Consider the following 20,372-nt stretch of genomic DNA (forward strand, 5'->3'; position numbering starts at 1 on the left):
AGTATCACCTCTGTTCATGTGTAGTTTACCTTTCTGTTTGCCCCCATTTTCTTATTGACTACCTAGAGGCCCTTCTTGTGTTCCTTGCTTTTAAAAAGCATGTCTTATGAGCCATTTTTAGAATATCATTATGTCCTAGAAGCCCTTTCAACCTGACAACCATTTACATTTCTTACAACATATTGACTATGTGACAACCAAATGCTGCTATTAATTTTCATTTCCTCTTGAATCTTTTCTCCACAGTGACAAGTTCCAGAATACTAGTATCTGCCATCAGCCTTGGTCTTCAGGGCAGCCATTAAGAACCTTCTCAGTAATTCTATCTTTGCTTAGTATCCTCTTTAGCACCATAGTCAACAAAATGTTCTCCAGCCTCTCCCAAAGAAAGTCAACTGGTGGTCTCTCAAGTCCCATGTAATACATTAATTTGGGAATATCCACTGTTCTGGAACATTTACTTCCTTCCTTCAACACTCTATTTTGTTTGATCTTTTCTATTTTACTAGTAGACATTACTCATCATTTTTACAAGCTTCCACTAGGTGTCTTGGAAGGAGGTCAGAACTTGGTCTTGAGGTGTGTGCCAGGGCATTAAATCCTGAGTCATACTGAGCTCCCCACCTCTGTGTGTACAGCCTCTTCTTAACTGAGCTTTACTTTTGGGTTCCTCTAGGGATAGAAACTTCATGAGCCACTTCCAGGCATCCTGTCCCAGTGCCTAGCAGCTTATTTAACTGTATACTACTTGAGAGATAATTCTTCAGACAGGCTATGGCAATATTTGGCCTTAGATAATGTTCTAGTTGAAAAAAAAAAAAGAAGCAGAAGGCAATAGTGTTTAGGGTCGTGGAAACACGACCCTAAATACAACAATGGAGTCTGTCTCCATGGGGGATTTTGTACAGTGTTCAGAATCCATTTAGGAATCAGCATTAACAAAGCCCAAACAAGTGCATGCTTCCAGAGCACATATACTAAAACTGGCACAATACAGAGAAGATTAGTATGTCCCCTGCACAAAAATTCCATGCAAAGTTGTGAAGCATTCCATATTTTTATGATACTCTGCTATGTTTGCAGATAGGAGCCTACCATGACATAACTGTCCTTTAAGAGACCCAGCAGCTGAATGAAACAGATGCCAAACATTGGACTGAGCATGGGGACTCTTCTGGAGAGTTAGCAGAAGGCTTGAGGGTCCTGAAGAAGATAGGAACGCCACAGGAAGATCAACAGAGTCAACTATCTTGGATTCTTGGGGTTTTCCAGAAACCGAACCATCAACTGAAAAGCATACACCAGATGGACCCAGACTCCCCCTACCCATCTCCCCCACACGTATGTAGCTGATGTGCCACTTGGTCTTCATGTGGGACCTTCAACAGCTGGAGCAGGGGCTGTCTCTAAATATATTGCCTGTCTGTTCCCCTTGCTGGCTGCCTTGACTGGCCTCAGTGAGAGAGGATGTGCCTAACCCTGAAGGGACTTGATGTACCAGGGTCAGGGATACCCAGGAGGGGCTTCCAAATTGAGGGAGAGACTGTGTGAGGGGTGAATATGGAGAACAGTGACCAGGATGTAAAGTGAATAAACAAATTAATTAATGGGGGGAAAAAAGAAGCTAAAAGAATTTTTCTTTCATTTTTAAGGAGTAAATTTTTGAGGAGAACCTTCATCTAAAAAGAATGTATATAGTAAAATAAGTTGTATTTTTTATCTTTTGTTTTTTATTAATATATATTTATTGCATGTTTTAATGAAGCTTATTGTGCTATTTCTACATACTGTATATTACACGCTGCTCAAAAACAATTTTCCTTTATTTACAACCTCAACTCATTCTCTGTACATCAATATTCTGTGTTCAAGACAGTGGCTTTTGGCTTTGTAATTAAATTTATTTTTTATTTTATTTTTATTGGATATTTTATTTATTTACAATATAGATGTCACCCCCTTTCCCAATTTCCCCTCCCTAGAACCCCCTATCCTATACCCCCTCTTTCTTTATGCTTTTATACCATTTTGATTACATGCATGTAATTAAGGTCAGTTCTAGGTCTAGGGTCTAGCAATACAATAGATGCAGATAGTCAAGGAACAAGCAAGACAATAAACAGAAATAGTCAAAGAACAAGCAAGTCAATAAACAAAGTTTTGTGAACACTCCCGTGATCCCTATTCCTAAGAGCTTATCAGGATGACCAAAGTATCTGAGTCTACTTCCCTATCCTAGCCCAAGGTCATTTTCATGTCTGAAGCCTACTTTCTTATTCTAGTCTAAAATTTAGATTCCTGTCTGAAATTACTTCTTTGTTTGGGCCTAATATTTAGATTCCTGCCTGAGATTACTTCTTTGTTGTAGCCTACGATTTAGACTCCTACCTGAAATTTCTTCTTTGTTCTAGCCTAATGTCAGATTCCTGCTTGAAGCCTACTTCCTTTTCCTTGGTCAATGTCATATTCCTGCCAAGCAGCCCTTTTTCTTGTCCTTGGCCAATGTCAGCTTCTTGCTAAGCAGCCCCAAAGGCTCTCCACCTCTCCCCCCTTTTTATTTTATTAACAAGACTGAACTTGTCTTAGGTCGGTCTAACAAGAATTCCTTCCTTACCCATCATGGAATATGCATTATCAAAGGCAATGTACTTCTGTCTTAGGTTGGTAAGTCTTTGTGCAGAATCTTACCCATCCTGGCTTACTAGTCTGTTAGTTTGATAACTCTGTCTGGGGGTCCATTTGCAGATTCAAGCCATATACTTTGGCATTATTCTTTGTTTGAGCAACAGTATGTCTCACTAATTTTTTTTAAAGTTCCATGGGCCTCTTTCACAATACCTTGTCCTTGAGGATTATATGAAATCCCTGCAATAAATTGTTGACAAAAAATCTGGACTTCTCAACTACAATTGCCAGGCCTATTATTTGTGTTTTTAAATTGGATGTTTTATTTATTTACCTTTCAATGTTATCTCCTCTCCCATTCCCCCCAAACCCCTTATCTCATTCCCCTTCTCCTATTTCTATAAGGGTGTGCACCCACCATCTTCCCACTCCTGCCTCCCTGCTCTCAAATTCCCCAACACTAGGAATACAAACTTTCAGGCACCAAGGCCCTCTAATTTCACTGATGCCAGGCAAGGCCACCCTCAACTACCTATCCTGGTGGAGCCATGAGTGCCTCCCTTTGTGTTTTAGGCTGGAGGTTTTAGAATGGCTACTCCACCTTGTTTCTTAAGACCATTTGCTTGAAAAATTGTTTTCCAGCCTTTTACTCTAAGGTAGTGTCTGTCTTTGTCACTGAGGTGAGTTTCTTGTATGCAGCAAAATGCTTGGCCCTGTTTACGTATCCAGTCCATTAGCCTATGTCTTTTTATTGGGTAATTGAGTTCATTGATGTTAAGAGATATTAAGGAGAGGAGATTGTTGCTTCCTGTTAATTTTGTTATTAGGAGTGGCATTGTTTGTGTGGCTATCTTCTTTTGGATTTGTTAGAAGAGGATTACTTTCTTGCTCTTTCTAGGGTATAATTTCCCTCCTTATATTAAAGCACTATTATCCTTTGTAGTGCTGTGTTTGTGGAAAGATATTGGATAAATTTGGTTTTGTCATGGAATATCTTGGTTTCTCCATCTATGGTAATTGAGAGTTTTCCTGGGTATAGTAGCCTGGGCTGGCATATTTGTTCTCTTCAAGTTTGTATGACATCTGTCCAGGATCTTGCTTTTATAGTATCTGGTGTAATTCTGATAGCTTTGCCTTTATTTGTTACTTTGCCTTTTCCCCTTACTGCATTTAATATTCTTTCTTTGTTTTGTGCACTTGGTGTTTTGATTATTATGTGATGGGAGGTATTTCTTTTCTGGTCTAGTCTATTTGGCATTTTGTAGGCTTCTTGTATGTTTATGGGCATCTTGTTCTTTAGGTTAGGGAAGTTTTCTTCAATAATTTTGTTGAAGATATTTATTGGCCTTTTAAGTTGGGAATCTTCACTCTCATCTATACCTATTATCCTTAGTTTGGTCTTCTCATTGTGTCCTGGATTTCCTGGATGTTTTGTGTTAAGAACTTTTTGCATTTTGTGTTTTCTTTGACAGTTGTGTCAATATTTTCTATAGTATCGTCTGTACCTGAGATTCTCTCTTCTATCTCTTGTATTCTGTAGGTGATGCTATGACTCTTGATTTCTTTCCTAGGTTTTTTTTTTTTTTTTTTTTTTTTTTTTTTTTTTTTTTTATCTCCACAGTAGTGTCCCTTTGTGATTTCTTTATTTTTTCTACTTCCATTTTTATGTCCTGGATGGTTTTGTTTATTTCTTTCACCTGTTTGGTTGTGTTCTCTTGTAATTCTTTAAGAGATTTTTGTGTTTCCTTTTTTAAGGGCTTCTACCTGTTTATCTGTGTTCTCCTCAATTTTTTTGAGAGTGTTATTTATGTCCTTCTTTAATTCCTCTATCATTATCATTAGAAGTGATTTTAAATCTGAATCTTGCTTTTCTGGTGATATGAGGAATTCAGGACTTTCTAGTGTGGGAGAACTATATTCTAATGATGCCAAGTACCCTGGGTTGGTGATGCTTATGTTCTTCTACTTGTCTTTTGCTGTCTGGGTCTCCTTAGTGCTACCTGCCCTGTCTCGAGTCTCAAGTGCCTACTCCAAGTGCCTAATACTTAATAATTACTTCTGTCTGCCTCTCACTTTTTATATGTCTCACTTTTAAGCCACGCCTCTAAGTCATGTCCTTAAGTCACGCCCTTAGGTCTTATCTCTAAATCACACCTTAAGTCATGCCCTTAAGTCTTGGCTCTAAATCACACCTTTAGGTTTCACACACCCAAGGGAAGATCCTGGGTATCTAAAACAAGATGTTATCAGAGTGTGCTCAGCTGTTGTAGGCTATTGTAATCAAGTCTCTTGTAAGGGTATATGGCTCAAGATGGCTGCAAGGATTATAGCCGCCTTCTGTCGGCTCCCCATACTCTGTTATCTCAAAATCTTTTCATTGTCCCCTTCTCCTCAAATTTACTACTGCATATATATACATATATATACACACATATATATATATATATAAATATATATATATATATATATATATATATATATATATATATATATTTCATTGCCCCCTTCTCCTCAAATTTACTACTGCATATACATATGGCTGACCACTTGTTATGTGATCACATATCACATATCAGGGGCTGGTCTCTGATTTCATGTTATTCAGCAATCACTTGCCTGTTCTTCCTTGGGTTTATGGAATTGGTCCCTGTGAGATTTTCATACCCACATTGGCCTGTCAATCAGTGTTATTATTTTTCAGGGGTTATTTAAACAGCCATATTGTTGAGATTTTATGGGTACTTAAAATTTCTTTGTTTTTTTGTTTTTCTTATTCATTTTATGTCCCACTCACTGCTCACTTCAGGTCACTCCCACCCACATTTTTTCCTTCTTTCCCATTTCCTTTATCCTCTTATCAGGTGGGGGTCCCCTGGGTATTCCCCCACTCTGGCACTTTTGTCTTAAGTTGAGCTGGTTATTGGTTGCCTGTTACCTCAGTCTCTGCTCCATCTCCATTCTCTGCATTTCTTGTAGACTAGGTAAGTTTTGGGTCAAAAGTTTTGAGGGTAGGTTTGTATTCCTATTGCTTCCCTGGGGTTCCTACTTGGTCACAAGAGGTAGCCTCCCCAGGATCTATATTCCTAATTCTGTGAGTCATAGCTAAGGATATCTCCACTGATTCTTGGGTGTCTCCCATATCCCAAGACTCTCTGTCTCTTCCTCTAGATGCCCCCTATATACCCCCTGTCCCCCACTATCAGTTGCAGATTTTCATCCATTCTCATGGGCATTTGACCATTCCCCCTGCCTCTCTCCACACCTTACTTTCCCCATGCTTCCTCTCCTGGTACTTCCCCTGTCAGTCCCCTCTCTCATAGAGTTCTCTCTGCATTTGCCTTCCCTGAGCATTCCATCTTCTCTTCTATGTGAAACTCAAGCTTTCCTTCCTGTTATGGACACATTTTCTGATTACCTATAAGTAGTACTTCCATATACAGTCTCAACCAACATTATAATCTTCAATTGTTAACCTGGATATGTATTTAGATTCTACTTTTAAAATACAAGATGTTTTTAAGCTAATATTTACTGCTTCATACTGAGAACTTCCTCAGTAAGCTAACATTAAGTTTACATCGAAGAATAAGGAAATGTTTATATTAAGTAAATTATTGTTTATATTTGGCAGTTAATTGCAAGTATAAAAATTTAATAATATTTTGTTAGAAAAGTTATAAATCAAACACATTTAAAAAAATTTCTGGCAGTGAGGGTGCAGCTGGAACATTTTGTCTCAGACAAATGGTTCATCCTGCAGCTGTCTCTCAGCTGATACCCCAGGATGTGAGGTGGAAACAAATTCTCCATCATTGTTGTTTCAGTATCATTAGTTGAAGGAATGCTGCTGGAAAAATTAGGAGAGGAATAAGGGGAGAAGACAATATGATGCTTTTGTTTATGAGATATGTTAAAAGCTTGTTTCTAGGTTGATAAATTTATAATACTATGTTTTTTATGCCCTAGTGGCCATTTAAGCCATAATATCATTATCCAAATATGATGAAGTATGTAATATTTTTCCTCTGAGGATTTGTTAATGATAATAGCAATTTATAGATTCATGACATTTTATTAAGTAAGTTTTTCAAAGTCTCTTAAAGTCGCTGTCTCCTCATTTTTTGTTTATGCATCTTAGATTATAAGAATAAATATTTTAAAAATGTCCACTGTATTGTTATTCTTGATGATTACATGCTTTCACTTCAGTATACAAAGGTTATATTTATATCTGGTAAAACAAATTATATTGCCATTATACTTTTCTAGGGTATATTTTTTGATCTATGAGATTATTCTAACTTAAATTTTATCTTGTTTCTTAAAATGGTCTTAAGACTATTTAGAAATTGTGTTTTCTTTTCTTCTTCTTTTTTAAAAGGTTTATTTCTTTTATTTATATGAGTACATTGTAGTTATCTTCAGAAAACCAGAAGAGAGCATCAGATCCCATTACAGATAATTGTGAGCTACCATGTGGTTGCTGGGAATTGAACACAGGACCTCTGGAAGAGCAGTCAGTGCTCTTAATGTCTGAGCCATCTCCTCAGCCCAGAAATTGTGGTTTCAAGTCTTGAGTCTTTCTTAAACTTTTATTATGAGTTGATCAACTAGGAATTAATCACTTACTTGATCAATTGATTCAGTAAATGGTGTTCCCTAGGAAATAATTTGGCTGTATAGCTTAAGTATTTCTTGTTCTTATTATAATTGTCATCATCATCATCATCATCATCATCATCATCATCATCATCAACTGTTTATAACTCAATCTCTACTCTGAACAGCTACTTTACCTAGAGGCCAAGTTTAGCCTGTTCATTTTTCCAGGATAGTTTGTGAACTGACTTTTTCTTTCTGTTTCTTCTTTTATTATTAATTTTAAGTGAAGACATTTAGCTTTTATTAAGTCATGTAATTAAGGTTCCAGTTTCCTATTCCCTGTAGGTACTGAAAGTCTCACTGTTCTTTATGCTACTATTGATTTGGAGTTACTTGTTCCTTAACAAGACAGTAGATTGGAAACAGCACAGCTAAGATTTTTGTTACTCCTGTTTGGGGCGAACAGGGGCATATGATAGGCTGGAGGCTCTCCTAAGGGATAATACTATGTAATCACATTTTATTATTTTCTTGAACACTCTCATTTTAAAACTGAGAGACATTAGAATTATTGATTAATAATTAATTAAATTGATTAATAATTAATTAATTAAAAATTAATGATTAAAGAGTTCATGAATCTGAAAGAGAATAATGGTATATGGGAAGGTTTGAAGAAAAGAAGTAGTGATGTAATTATAGTAAAATATAAAAAAATAAAAGAAATAATTTTATTATGTTTCTTTTCAGATAAAAAGGTAATATTTTATTATCTTTTATTATTTTATTTTTCTTATCTTTTGACACACTTATTTTATACTCAATATTTTAGACTTATGTCTGTTTTGTTGTCCGTTGTGGTTTTATATCCTAATTTTGAAAATTATTAGTTTTATCCTTTACTTTTATATTTTGAATTTCTGTGTTAAGTATAATTAAAAGTTTTTTCTCATTTTTTGTTCGTTTGTTTTTGGTTTGGGGAAGATGTCACGTAGTCACGTATATGTTGATGGTGGAAGAAATAAGTAGGCTTGAGAAGACGTCATGTTGATAGGTAATTCCCATGAATTGCCTAGCACATTTATGTCTATGGTGAGTACACTGAAGAAGACACGCAGCCTGTCTTCAAGGTGTCTGAAACAAATGGAATATACAAAAAAGTAAAATAAAAGAAATAGGTACATAATAAAAGAATTACATACGAATGTAGACAATTCATTATCTACGGTTTAACAACATTGCACAGGACCAGAGAGAGATTAGTTACAATGGTGTATATAGATTGGTTCTATAAGTCGGATAGATTTTGTATAAGAGGAGAAAATGATAGTAATCATGTGAGGTGAAATAATGCTGCATAAATATGTAAGGAATGCATGCAGAGGCAAATTAATGACTGATCTCTTTAAGAAAAAGGTTGAATGGTAGGAACTAGGTCATATCGATTTAGACTGAAACAAGTTGCATGTATGGTTTGCAAGTGAGCAGATGAATGTTTATTTTCTGTGATAGCCAGTGGAAGATTATACAGAGGTGTGGTAAAGGTTTTCCTGGAAGAAAGGAGCAAAAGCATGATTTAGAAGTGCAGAGAGGCTGTGGTAGTAATTCAGGTGTAAGCTAATAAGGCCCAAGGACAGGTAGAGATAGAGTGGAATTATTATGAGAGTAAAGTAGAAACAGGAAAGACAAAGACCAGTGATGGATGAGCTGGAAAGGAGACCTGAACCATTTGGTGTAAGAGTAACCTAGTTTATGAGGAACGTGCTGTGTTTTTCTTTTATCTTCCTATTTAAATATTTGGTTTGGAGCTCATCATCTCTCAAGGGATAGATGTAGCTCAGTGAAAGAACAAAACTTGGCTTATGTTCTAGAAATTTAAACCTCATAAATAAGGAGAGATTTGTGTAATCTGTAAAATAGAGTGCATGTGAAGGCACAGAAAAGTGCCTTGGCTGCATATTTGGAAGGATGGTTGCCATCAGGATAAAAAGTAATGGGCTGTGTAGAGAGGAGAAAGTCAGAAAGGTTCCCGGTATGTAGACATCTAAGTGTTCCATTCTGTTTCCTGGCAGAGGGCAGAGCTTGTTAAGAGGCTAGTAAGGCAGTTACCCATGGGGCTCTAACAGATGGTGAATGATAACTTCATGGGAGTGGATTTCTATGTTCCAAGACTGGTACCAAAGCTTTCACCTAAACACCTCAATAGCAAGAGAGCCTCCTCAGAAGTTATATGAGAGCTGGCTTGAAGACCACATTTGCTTCCTATCTCTAGTGAACCTTAATATGGCTCCAGAGACTCGGGAGATTTTCAGAAAAGTTTCAGCTGCAGATTTTAGTCTACTTTTCAGACCCTTAGTAATAATTCAGTTGTGTAATAAAACTTTCATTTTATTTATCACACATGTAATTTTGTAGGCTTTCATTACTCTGATGCAATACAGAAAGATAAATAATATCTTGTGCAAGTATACATTTCTTTTTAATAGAAATAAATCATTTCACTAAATAATAAGTTCCTTTTTTAAAAGACCATTGCACATTGCATTTTCTTTTCTTTTTTTTCCTTTTCTTTTTAACAAAGATGGATATAAGGTGCTAGTTAGAATCATTCCCTTAGAACATGAAAACAGCATCTTAGCTTTAAACAGTTCAGCCTAATGAGGAAGGAAGACATAAACAAATAATCAGTACACAGACTGTTTCAAACCTATTATGGTATTGCTTGGACCAAAACCCCAAGCAGTCATGGTGCTGGCCCTGCTGTCCTGGGCCTTCAGGAGAACCCCTCTTGACTTGAGGAAGGCCCACCTACCTACTTCAGGCTAGATACCCCAATTCCCGAGGCCATGCATGTACAGCACCCTGAAGGCTGGAGAACTAGAGTTACCTGACCTTAAAGACAGAAGGGCAGTACCCTTAGTCCCTGCTCCCAGGTTGAAATAGGACCCTATTCACACCAGAATGCCTCAGGTCAGAATGCATGGGTCAGGTGACAGTCCAAAGCTCAGTCTCTGCTGCTACCAGTGAAAGAGATGTTTCCTTACTCATTTTGGAGCAGGTACTGTGGGCAGAGGTCAGACCACAGCCGCCAACTGCCTGTTCCTTCCCATCCCCAAACCATCCATAGCCCTGTTGTCTAACCTCATAGCTGGCAAATAAAAGTTAAATAGAAATAACAAACAAACAAACAAACAAACAAGCAACCCACAAGAACCAAAACCAACCACCACCACCAACAAAAAATCCAAACAAACAATCCCCCCAGAACTCCCTCCAAAACCAGTCAATCAATAACTCACAAATAAATTTCCTGGATGTTATTATGCATTGTAAATTGGGTCTTAGGCATAGTGGTCATAAGGGGAAAATAGTTTACTCACAAAAATGTGTTTACCAAGACTTTATAGACCAGTAATCTTGCAAAGAGGACTGTAGATAAAAATTTAGTTTTTAACTATGACAAACTTGAAATTCAGTTTTTAAGTTAATACATACATACACACATATGCATATATATCCAATACATTTTACACACATGTACACATGTGCATGCACACAACACAAAAGGAGAGACTGAGAAAGATTAAGTTGGCATTTTATATAGCATTTTAAGGAAGCTTTCTGTAACCAATCAGAAATTAGATTAAATTTGGAGAAGGGAAAGAAGGAAGAAATGATGGTATACACATCAGTATCAGAGGTATAGACTAAAGATCTAGGAAACATAAGTGCTATTATCTTCTTGAGGGAGTATGGCAAGGCATTGAGACCCTACTTCCACTCTACAATCAGTGCCTGTGGCCAAAACTTTGAAGACATAACTTTAGGGGTTAAGAAAGGAGGTGCTGGGTTGCCAGAGGGCTGAGAGGGCTGCCACAGGCCATATTAGGAATCAGGGCAAGATAATTCATGGAAGAGGAGAAACTATGATGAAGGGACAAATGCTGCTTCTGAGAAGCTTCAAAGAGTTAGTACTGAGATGGGCACCAGTACCACTCCTGAAAGTTGTCATAAGAGGAAGAGCCACGCTAGCGAGGCTTTGGGGAGACAGATTTTCAGAGCTAGTTGCTTTCTCTTTTTTCTTTTCACCCCCCATTCTTTCTGTTAATTTATGTGTGTAGATTTATTAAACTCATATTTTCAGTTTATTTTCATTTTGCTCTATTTCTCTAAAGTTATTTATAATTAAATAAAGACTTCTTATAATGTGACAACAAACTAAGATTCATAGCTACAAGAATTATATAGTATATGTAGATATTTGTGTGTATTTACACACACATATTAATGTTGACCTAGTTTTTATTTTTTCATCTAATTATTATTAAGGAGATTTTCATGTTAATCTGTATGCATGATTATGTTAAGTCTGTGTAGTATTTTTTGTTGGACACAATATAAAATTTACTGCCAATTTCTGTTAATAAGGGTGTGTTGTTGCTTCTAAGTTCCAGATCTTGATTAAAAATGGCTGCAATAAATATTCTTGTATGTTTCTTTTTAAGCATGTGCATAACCTTTGGATATCTTTCTAAAACAGTGCTTATTTGAAGGATATGTAAATTGTGACTTTTGTGCATATTAAGAGCTTAGTTGCATACAAAATGTATTTTACTTATTACTTCAGCAGAGGGTGTATGGTGGCTTCAGAATTGAGTAGTTTTTAAAATGTGTCAGTTTGATGGAAATTTCTAGATAGGAATGAGACTCCTGAGTGAAAACCTAATCAAAGGAATGTGAGAGGCAGTAGCTGGGTCAGGCCTATGGCAGCTCAGAAGAACATGGACTTTTTTTTTTTTTGAGCCTGGACTCTTATTATGATACTACCTGGAACTTTATTATGTAAGTTTCATGAGACATCCCAGAAAGCTATTTGTTTAAAATATTTCAAAGCCAGGAAAAAAGTTCAACTTGTAGTTCAGAAGGTAGAGAAATTGGAAACATCTGGTGAGTTCAGTTGCAGACATGGCTTGAGCTGACATGCAATGTAATAACCAGGCAGCTGACTAGTTCAGTCTAATTCTGGTGAATAATATTTTCTCAGCAGTCTCCTGGCCACAGAGTATCAAAAGGCAATGGGAACATGTTGTAAAGTGCCTTGATGCCCAGAACAATTACACTCTGGAAACATTGTCTTGGCTGCCTGAATATGCTCATAGCCACAGCTCAATCTACAAACAGAATTAGTCATGGAGAGAATGTCGAACAGCATTCTGCAGAACTTTCTTGTTCAGATGCACTGCATGATATCATGGTGTGCCTTCACATCCTGGAATGACACTGATGCCAAACACTAGGCATGAAATATAATGTAGGACTTTGTTTTGCATGGTTGTAGAAGTACTCTTTCTCAGTAATTGCTGACTGTTGTCTTTGTAGAGATATTTTATGTACATGTGGGTCTATATTTCAGGTCTATCAGTTTTTTTTTTTTTTTTTACTATTTTAACATGTAAACAACATATACATTATTGGTGTCTATAGAAACACAATAATCTCTAATTCCTTCTTGTGCTTCTGTGTCTTTCTGATCTTTGATCTTTCAGTATTCTTCCAATGGAAGAAATGACTTCCTTTGTGCACAGTATACATATACTTTGTGATTTTTATATTTTAATTTATGCCTACATCCAACCAATCATGTCTGATTTTTTTCATTTAAAAATTATTATTTTTGTTATGTGTGTATGTGTGGTTGCCTGCATGTATGTTTGTGCACCACACATGTACCTGATGCCCACAGAGGCCAGACAAGGGAATAGGAGCCTATGAAACTAAAGTTACAGCCAGCAGCTGTAAGCAGCCATGTATGTGCTGGGAACTGAACCCAGGTATGTCACAAGAACAAGTGCTCTTAACTGAGCCATCTCTCTAACTTCACTTACCAGCCTCTTAAAGTTAGGCTGAGTTGTAAGTCTGTTTCTTGTGATGAGAAATTGGAGAATTTATTCACAAATGAAGAACAAATGCTTATAACAGAGATGAATCAACTAGGTAATAACAAGACCCATAGGACTTTGATATGAAATCTAATTTGGCTGCTATACTCATTTTTCTTCTATGGTTCCATTCTTGTATCTGTTTTTTTTTAATGAGACTATCTTTCCCTGTAGTTTTTCCAAAGGCAATTTTCTATCACTGAAAATATCAGTGAGCAAACCTGCAATTATTGACCACTTTTGAAGGGTGTTGATGGTTTTGCTATCTGATGGAAGAGAAAAGTGTGCTCTAATGGAAAGTTTGAGCATTTGTTTTCTGCTCTATTCAGATACGATGACCTAAAGCATGGCTAAAGCTGAGGCACTGCCTCAAATTAAGGAAACCTCAGAAATACTTTTAGTGTAAATTAATTGTCCACAATATTTATAAACCAGTACCATCAGCTAGTACTTATTGAATACTGACTTATATCAGGTAAAACTGAACATTGGAGCAGATATCAGGTAGACATCCAAATTGGTGCAACACATAGTATTGACCTATGGACATGGACTTTTCCAACTTTGGTTTTAGTACCATTCTGCATTTAGTTAATAAAAATATTGTCTTTTAAGTTGAATATGACTTTTATATATCATTTGTTCTATCATTTAGTACTTTTAATCTTTAAAGAACTACCCTGTTAGTCTGCTTTCTGAAAGAAAAAGCCTTCTTTCTTGAATGCTTTTGCACCTGAGCTTCTGTACTGTCTCTTCAGGTTTATATGGACTAGTTGAATTTCATGTCCAAACAGCTGTATTTTCTTTGTGTAGGCACATGTGTGTATTAAAGTACTGGCAGACAAGGCATGGTGATGCAAAAATATATGACTTTTATGTTTTAGGAGGGTGAGGCTATGGTCCAAAATATGAGAAATTAAGATAATTTATGACAGGGAGTGGTAGGAGATTATCTTACTGATTCCATGCTTTCTAACTCTGGGAAATTCCTTACATTTTCTGAGGCTTGTTTTTCTTGTCGTCGGCATACTGTGAATACCAGAAATAATATTTGTTGAGTACATTCTAGAGGGAAACCACAGTTTGCATGAAATGAATAGCTAATAACAGAACCAACCACTGCAAAAAATAAGAAAGGGAAAAGAAAAGGAAAGAAAGAGAAAAGAAAAAAAAAAAAAAGAAAAAAAAGAGCAAGATCTTCCTGCCAGAGGCAAGAATCTGTGTGGTGCACGTGGAGATTCCATGTTTCTGTCCTCCACAGTAGACCATAATATCTGTGAGGTGCACACGAGGACTCCACACTTCTGCCATCTGCAATAGACCCAGCTAGTGCAGTCTGCATGTAGCTATGAAATGAACTCACAAGCAGGCAAGTTCATCTGCCATCCTAATATAGTCCAATCTTTTCATTTTTACAGCACAGGAAAATGAGGCCTAGAGAAGTGTAATTTGCTCAAGATGCCACAATAATGTGGTGGAAATCTTTGAATGGAAGTCCAAACTCAGGAGTTCTTCGGTCAAGATGCTGATTGTGCTTACCTGCTTTCACGGTAACTGAATTTATTATCATTTGTCATTTTTATAAACAAACATTTAACTCCTTTTTCTTTCATATCTTTTGCTTTACAGAATCGAGTCACAGTGAACATTTTATACTGGCAGTCATTATTTTAAATGTGATGTCTGATTCAAACCTTATGTTCATCAGCTTTCAGAAAAGTCAAAGAAATTGCCCGGGGCTCAGCAGATGTTGAAGAATGTATGACTGAGGTAGACAGATAATTAGGAAGTGGTTTCCTAAATAAGGGTTACCCTAAAATTTTATGCATACTCTTTTCATCTTTGGACTTTTTTCTCTCTGGCCTGGGTATGATTCTGGAATCCACTGTAGCTGGCAATAGTTAAATTAATCCTTTTCAAACAAGTTCATGTTTGCTAACAACTACAGAATTAATCTGAATTTACTTAGCCAAAGAGGAACATAAGGAAAGATAAAGTGAGGCCTTTTTCTCATCACTTATGTCTCAGCCTCCACTGTTTTTATTTGTTTTAATTACATTTTCAAACATTCTCATTTTCCCATGTTCTGTGTTCGCCTTGGAAAACCTTCTAATAGCATAAATGACAAACAGGAGTTCCTGCCTGCTGACTCATCAGCTCAAGTCGGTGGTTTGGCAGGACTCTACTTGCAAATGCTGCAACTGGCCACTTTCAAAATTAGTCCCTGGCAGCAGATGTCACTGTTGGTCTGTCTAACTCTGGAGCACTTCCTCACTCCTGGTGCTCACGAGTCTGAGCTAGGCAAGCCTGTATTTCAGGGAGCTTGGTTTTATAGAGCATTTAATAGTGGCTCTTGGGACTGATTTAAGAGTCATGTCTTAATCTTGTTTCATTACACAGAATTTTAAATATTGTTATTCTTTACTTTTTCCTCCTATGTTCTGGGGATCAAGTTCAGTACCCTTGCATGCTAGGCAAACATTCTGTCACTGACTTGTACCCTGCCCCCTTGTTTATTTTGAGACTGAGTTTCACTGTGCATTCCAGGTTGGTCTTGAACTCTTGGCTCAGCCTTGTGAGTGTTGAGGTTACAGATGTGCAGCTCAAACCTCCCTTTTTAATAGAGACTTTTCCTATTAAACTGAAATGTTTTTTTTCTTCTCTCTTGGTGCGTGTTGTATATTAGGAATGGAACATCCTTCCCTCTTTTCTCTCAGTTCTCATTTGCTCAGGCAGAAATCCCCTGATGACCCATTCTGTAAGAGATTTTCTTCTACATCAGTTTTGTACCCACAGTTTCACTTAGTTGTGTGAGTTGTTTATACTGTCTCCCAGCTTTTCACATTCTTTCCTCTAATTACTCTTCTCTGGGATTCCAGGACAATGACCTTAGAAGCTACATATCTCAGACACAGCTTTCTGAAGGCATTGAGTAAGACTTGATACTGTGGCATGAGAGTGAGAGAGGAGGCAAGACAGTCTCCAGTTTCTACTATTTTACTGTATTCAAACACCAAGCAGCAGTTTGTGACAGTAGCTGTGGAGTGGTCCCAGCCTCTTGCTTCTGTTGGCACTTCTATAAGCAGTCTTATAATTTTCTCTCAGAGGAGCCCACTGCAGGCACCAGATGTGGGTTACCTCCTGCTATCTCCTAGGTTCTGTTTATCTTTACTGTTTCTCTTTATTTCCTGTGTCTCATGTTTGTAACTGCTTCCTGAGTTAACTCTGTCTCTCTAACTTCCATAAAGACAGATTTCTCCATTATACATTTTCTGTATCCATGTATCTGTTGAGGGACATCTGGGTTATTTCCAGATTCTGGTTTCCATATATAAGGCTACTATGAACATAGTGGAGCATGTGTCCTTATTATATGTTGGAGCATCTTTTGGGTATATGCCTAGGAGTGGTATAACTGGGCCCTCAGGTAGAATTATTTTCAATTTTCTGAGGTATTGCCAGATTGATTTCCAGAGTGGTTGTACTAGCTTGCAATCCCACAAGCAATGGAGGAGTGTTCCTTTTTCTCCACATCCTCACTAGCATCTTCTGTCACCTAAGTTTTTGATTTTAGGCATTCTGATTGGTGTGAGGTGGAATCTCAGGGTCCTTTTGATTTGCATTTCCCTGATGACTAAGGATGTTGAACATTTCTTTAGGTGCTTCTTTGCCATTCAAGATTCCTCAGTTGAAAATGCTTTGTTTAGGTCTGTGCCCCATTTTTAATAAGGTTATTTGATTCTCTGGAGTCTAACTTCTTGAGTTCTTCGTATATATTGGACATTAGCCCTCGATCGAATGGATGTAGGGTTGGTAAAGCTCTTTTCCCAATCTGTAGGTTGCAGTTTTGTCCTGTTGACAGTGTCCTTTGCCTGGCACAATCTTTTCAATTTTATGAGGCCCCATTTATCTGTACTTGATCTTCCAGCATGAGTTATTGATGTTCTGCTCAGAAAATTTCTCCCTATGACAAGGTTTTTTCCCACTTTCTCTTCTATAAGATTTAGTGTATCTAGTTTTATCTGGAGGTCCTTGATCCACTTGGGCTTGAGCTTTGTACAAGGAGATAAGAATGGATCAATTTGTATTCTTCTACATGCAGACTACTACTACTTGAACCAAAACTATTTGTTAAATATGCTGTCATTTTTCTACTGGATGGCTTTGGCTTCTTTATCAAATATCAGATGACCAAAGGCGTATGGGTTTACTAAAATTCAATTCAATTCAATTCAATTCAATTCAATTCAATTCAATTCAATTCAATTCAATTCAATTATTCTATTCTATTCTATTCTATTCTATTCTATTCTATTCTATTCTATTCCATTCCATTCCATTCCATTCCATTCCATTCCATTCCATTCCATTCCATTGATCTCCCTGTCTGTCTCTGTACCAACACCATGCAATTTTTATCACTATTGCTCTGTAATATAGCTTGAGGTCAGGGATGTTGATTCCTCCAGAAGTTCTTTTATTGTTGAGGATACTTTTTGCTATCCTTTTGTTGTTGTTGTTATAGATGAATTTAAGAGTTGCTCTTTTTATCTCTGTGAAGAATTGAGATGGAATTTTGATGGGGATTACATTGAGTCTGTGGATTGCTTTCTGTAAAATAGCCATTTTTACTATGTTAATCCTGCTGATCCACGAGTATGGGAAATCTATCCATCTTCTGAGGTCCTCTTTAATTATTTTCTTCAGAGACTTCAAGTTCTTTCAATTGCTTGGTTAGACTCACACCAAGATATTTTATATTATTTGTGGCTATTGTGAAGGGTGTCATTTCCCTAATTTTTTTCTTAGCCCATTTATCCTTTGAGTAGAGAAAGGCTACTGACTTGCCAGAGTTAATTTTATGTCCAGCCACCTTGCTAAAGTTTTCGATCAGCTTGCAGCTCTGGTGAAAATTTTGGAGTCACTTAATTATATTATTATATTAAGCCTGCAATTATATTATATCTGCAAATAGTGATGTCTTGACTTCTTCCTTTCCAATATGTATCCCTTTGACCTCCTTTTGTTGTCTAATTGCTCTGGCTAGAATGTTTGAGTACTATATTGAATAAATAAGGAGAGAGTGGGTAGCCTTGTGTAGGCCTTGATTTCAGTGGGATTGTTTCAAGTTTCTCTCCATTTAGTTTGATGTTGGCTATTGGTTTGCTGTATATTGATTTTATTATATTTAGGTATGGGGCTTGAATTCCTCATCTTTCCAAGACTTTTAGCATAAAGGGGTGTTGTATTATGTCAAAGGCATTTTCAGCATCTAATGAGATGATCATGTGGTTTCCTTCTTTGAGTTTGTTTATTTAGTGAGTTATGTTGATGGGTTTCTGAATATTGACCCATTCCTGCATCCTGGGATGAAACATATTTTATCATGGTGAATCATCATTTTGATATGTTCTTTGATTTAATTTGATCTAAAGTGATTTGATCTAAAGTGATGATCATGTTTTTTTTTTTTAATTTGAAAAACAACTTAATTGAGGTATGTTTTATGTGTCATAAAAGTCTCCTATTTCAAGAGTACAATTCAATGATTTTTAGTAACATTACTGGTTAGGACAACCATCACCTTAAATCAAGTTTTTTTGGATATTTTATTTATTTACATTTTAGATGTCATTCCCCTTTTTCATTTCTCCTCCCTAGAAACCCCTATCCCATCCCTGTGCCTTCTTTTGGCTTTTATACCATTTTAATTACATGCAAGTATTAAGGTCAGTTCTAGGTTGAGGACCTAGCAATACCTTAGATGCAAATAGTCAAGAAACAAGCATGACAATAAAAACAAATAGTCAAAGAATAAGCAAGGCAATAAACAATGTTCCTTGAACACTCCTGTGATCACTGTTTTTAAGGGCTTATCAGGATGACCAAAATATCTGAGCCTATTTCCCTGTCCTAGCTCAAAGTCATTTTTATGTCTGAAGCCTACTTCTTTGTTCTAGCCTAAGATTTATATTTCTGCCTGAAATTACTTCGTTCTAGAGGGTGAGAGGTGGAGAGCTTTTGAGGCTGCTTGGCAAGAATCTGACATGGGCCAAGGAGAAGGAAATGGGCTGCTTGGCAAGAATATAACATTGGCCAAGGTCAAGGAAATGGGTTTCAGGCAGGAATATGACATTAGGCTAGAACAAAGAAGTGATTTCAGGCAGGAATCTAAATATTAAACTAGAACAAAAAAGTAATTACAGGCAGGAATCACTTTTTTCCCCTTGAGTTTGCATATATAGTGCACTGTGTTGATGGATTTTCATGTATTGAACAATCACTGCATCCCTGCGATGAAGCCTACTTGATCTTGGTGAATGATGATTTTGGTATGTTCTTGGATTCAGTTTGCAAAAATTTTATTGAGTATTTTTGCCTTGGTATTCAAAAGCGAGATTGGTTTAAAATTCTCTTTCTTTGTTAGGTCTTTGTGTGATTTAGGTATCAGCGCAATTGTGGCTTTACAGAAAGAATTAGATAGTGTTTCTTCTGTTTCTATTTTGTGGAACATTTTAAAGAGTATTGATAGTAGCTCTTTTTTGAAGGTCTGATAGAGTTCTGCACTAAAACCATCCGGCCTGATACTGATTCAACTTTAGTACCTGATATCTGTCTAGAAAATCATCCCATTTATCTAGGTTTTCCAGTTTGGTTTGATATAGAATTTTCTATTAGGATCTGATGATTTTTAATTTTTCCTCAGTTTTTGTTGTTATGTGCCCTTTTTCTTTTGGAGAGGAAAGAATTTATTTCTTCTTATATCTTACAGTCCATTATGAATGGTAGTCAGGACAGAATATCAAACATGAACTTGGAGGCAGGCACTGAAGAAGAGGTCATGAAGGAATAGAATTACTATCTTGTGCAGACTGATTTCTTATTCCAGCTGTTCAGGGATGGCACTTCCAATAGTAAATCATCAGTCAAGAAAATACTCAATCATCTTTTGCCTACTAGACAATCTGATGGAGATGTTTTCTCAACGGAAGTTTTCTTTTCTTTTTTTTTTTTTTTTTGAGAGTTTTAATTACTGCTGCTATTTCCTTGGGGGTTATGGGGCTGTTTAGATGGTTTATCTGATTCTGATTTAACTTTGGTACCTTGTATCTGTCTAGAAAATCATCCATTTCATCTAGGTTTTCCAGTTTTGTTGAGTACAAAGTTTCTGTAGGAGGGTCTGATTATTTTTTTAAATTTTCTCAG

General features: G+C 36.6%; 1 non-coding gene across 1 annotated transcript; it reads left to right on the forward strand.

The window, feature by feature from the left end:
* Positions 1-957: 957 nt before the first annotated feature.
* LOC117706492 (U6 spliceosomal RNA) lies at positions 958-1,060 on the forward strand. Its single transcript, XR_004606575.1, has one exon. It is a non-coding gene; the product is annotated as a U6 spliceosomal RNA (small nuclear RNA).
* The last annotated feature ends 19,312 nt before the right edge of the window (positions 1,061-20,372 follow it).

This window comes from Arvicanthis niloticus, chromosome 3 (genome assembly GCF_011762505.2).
Source record: "Arvicanthis niloticus isolate mArvNil1 chromosome 3, mArvNil1.pat.X, whole genome shotgun sequence".
NCBI classification, from domain to species: Eukaryota; Metazoa; Chordata; class Mammalia; order Rodentia; family Muridae; genus Arvicanthis; species Arvicanthis niloticus.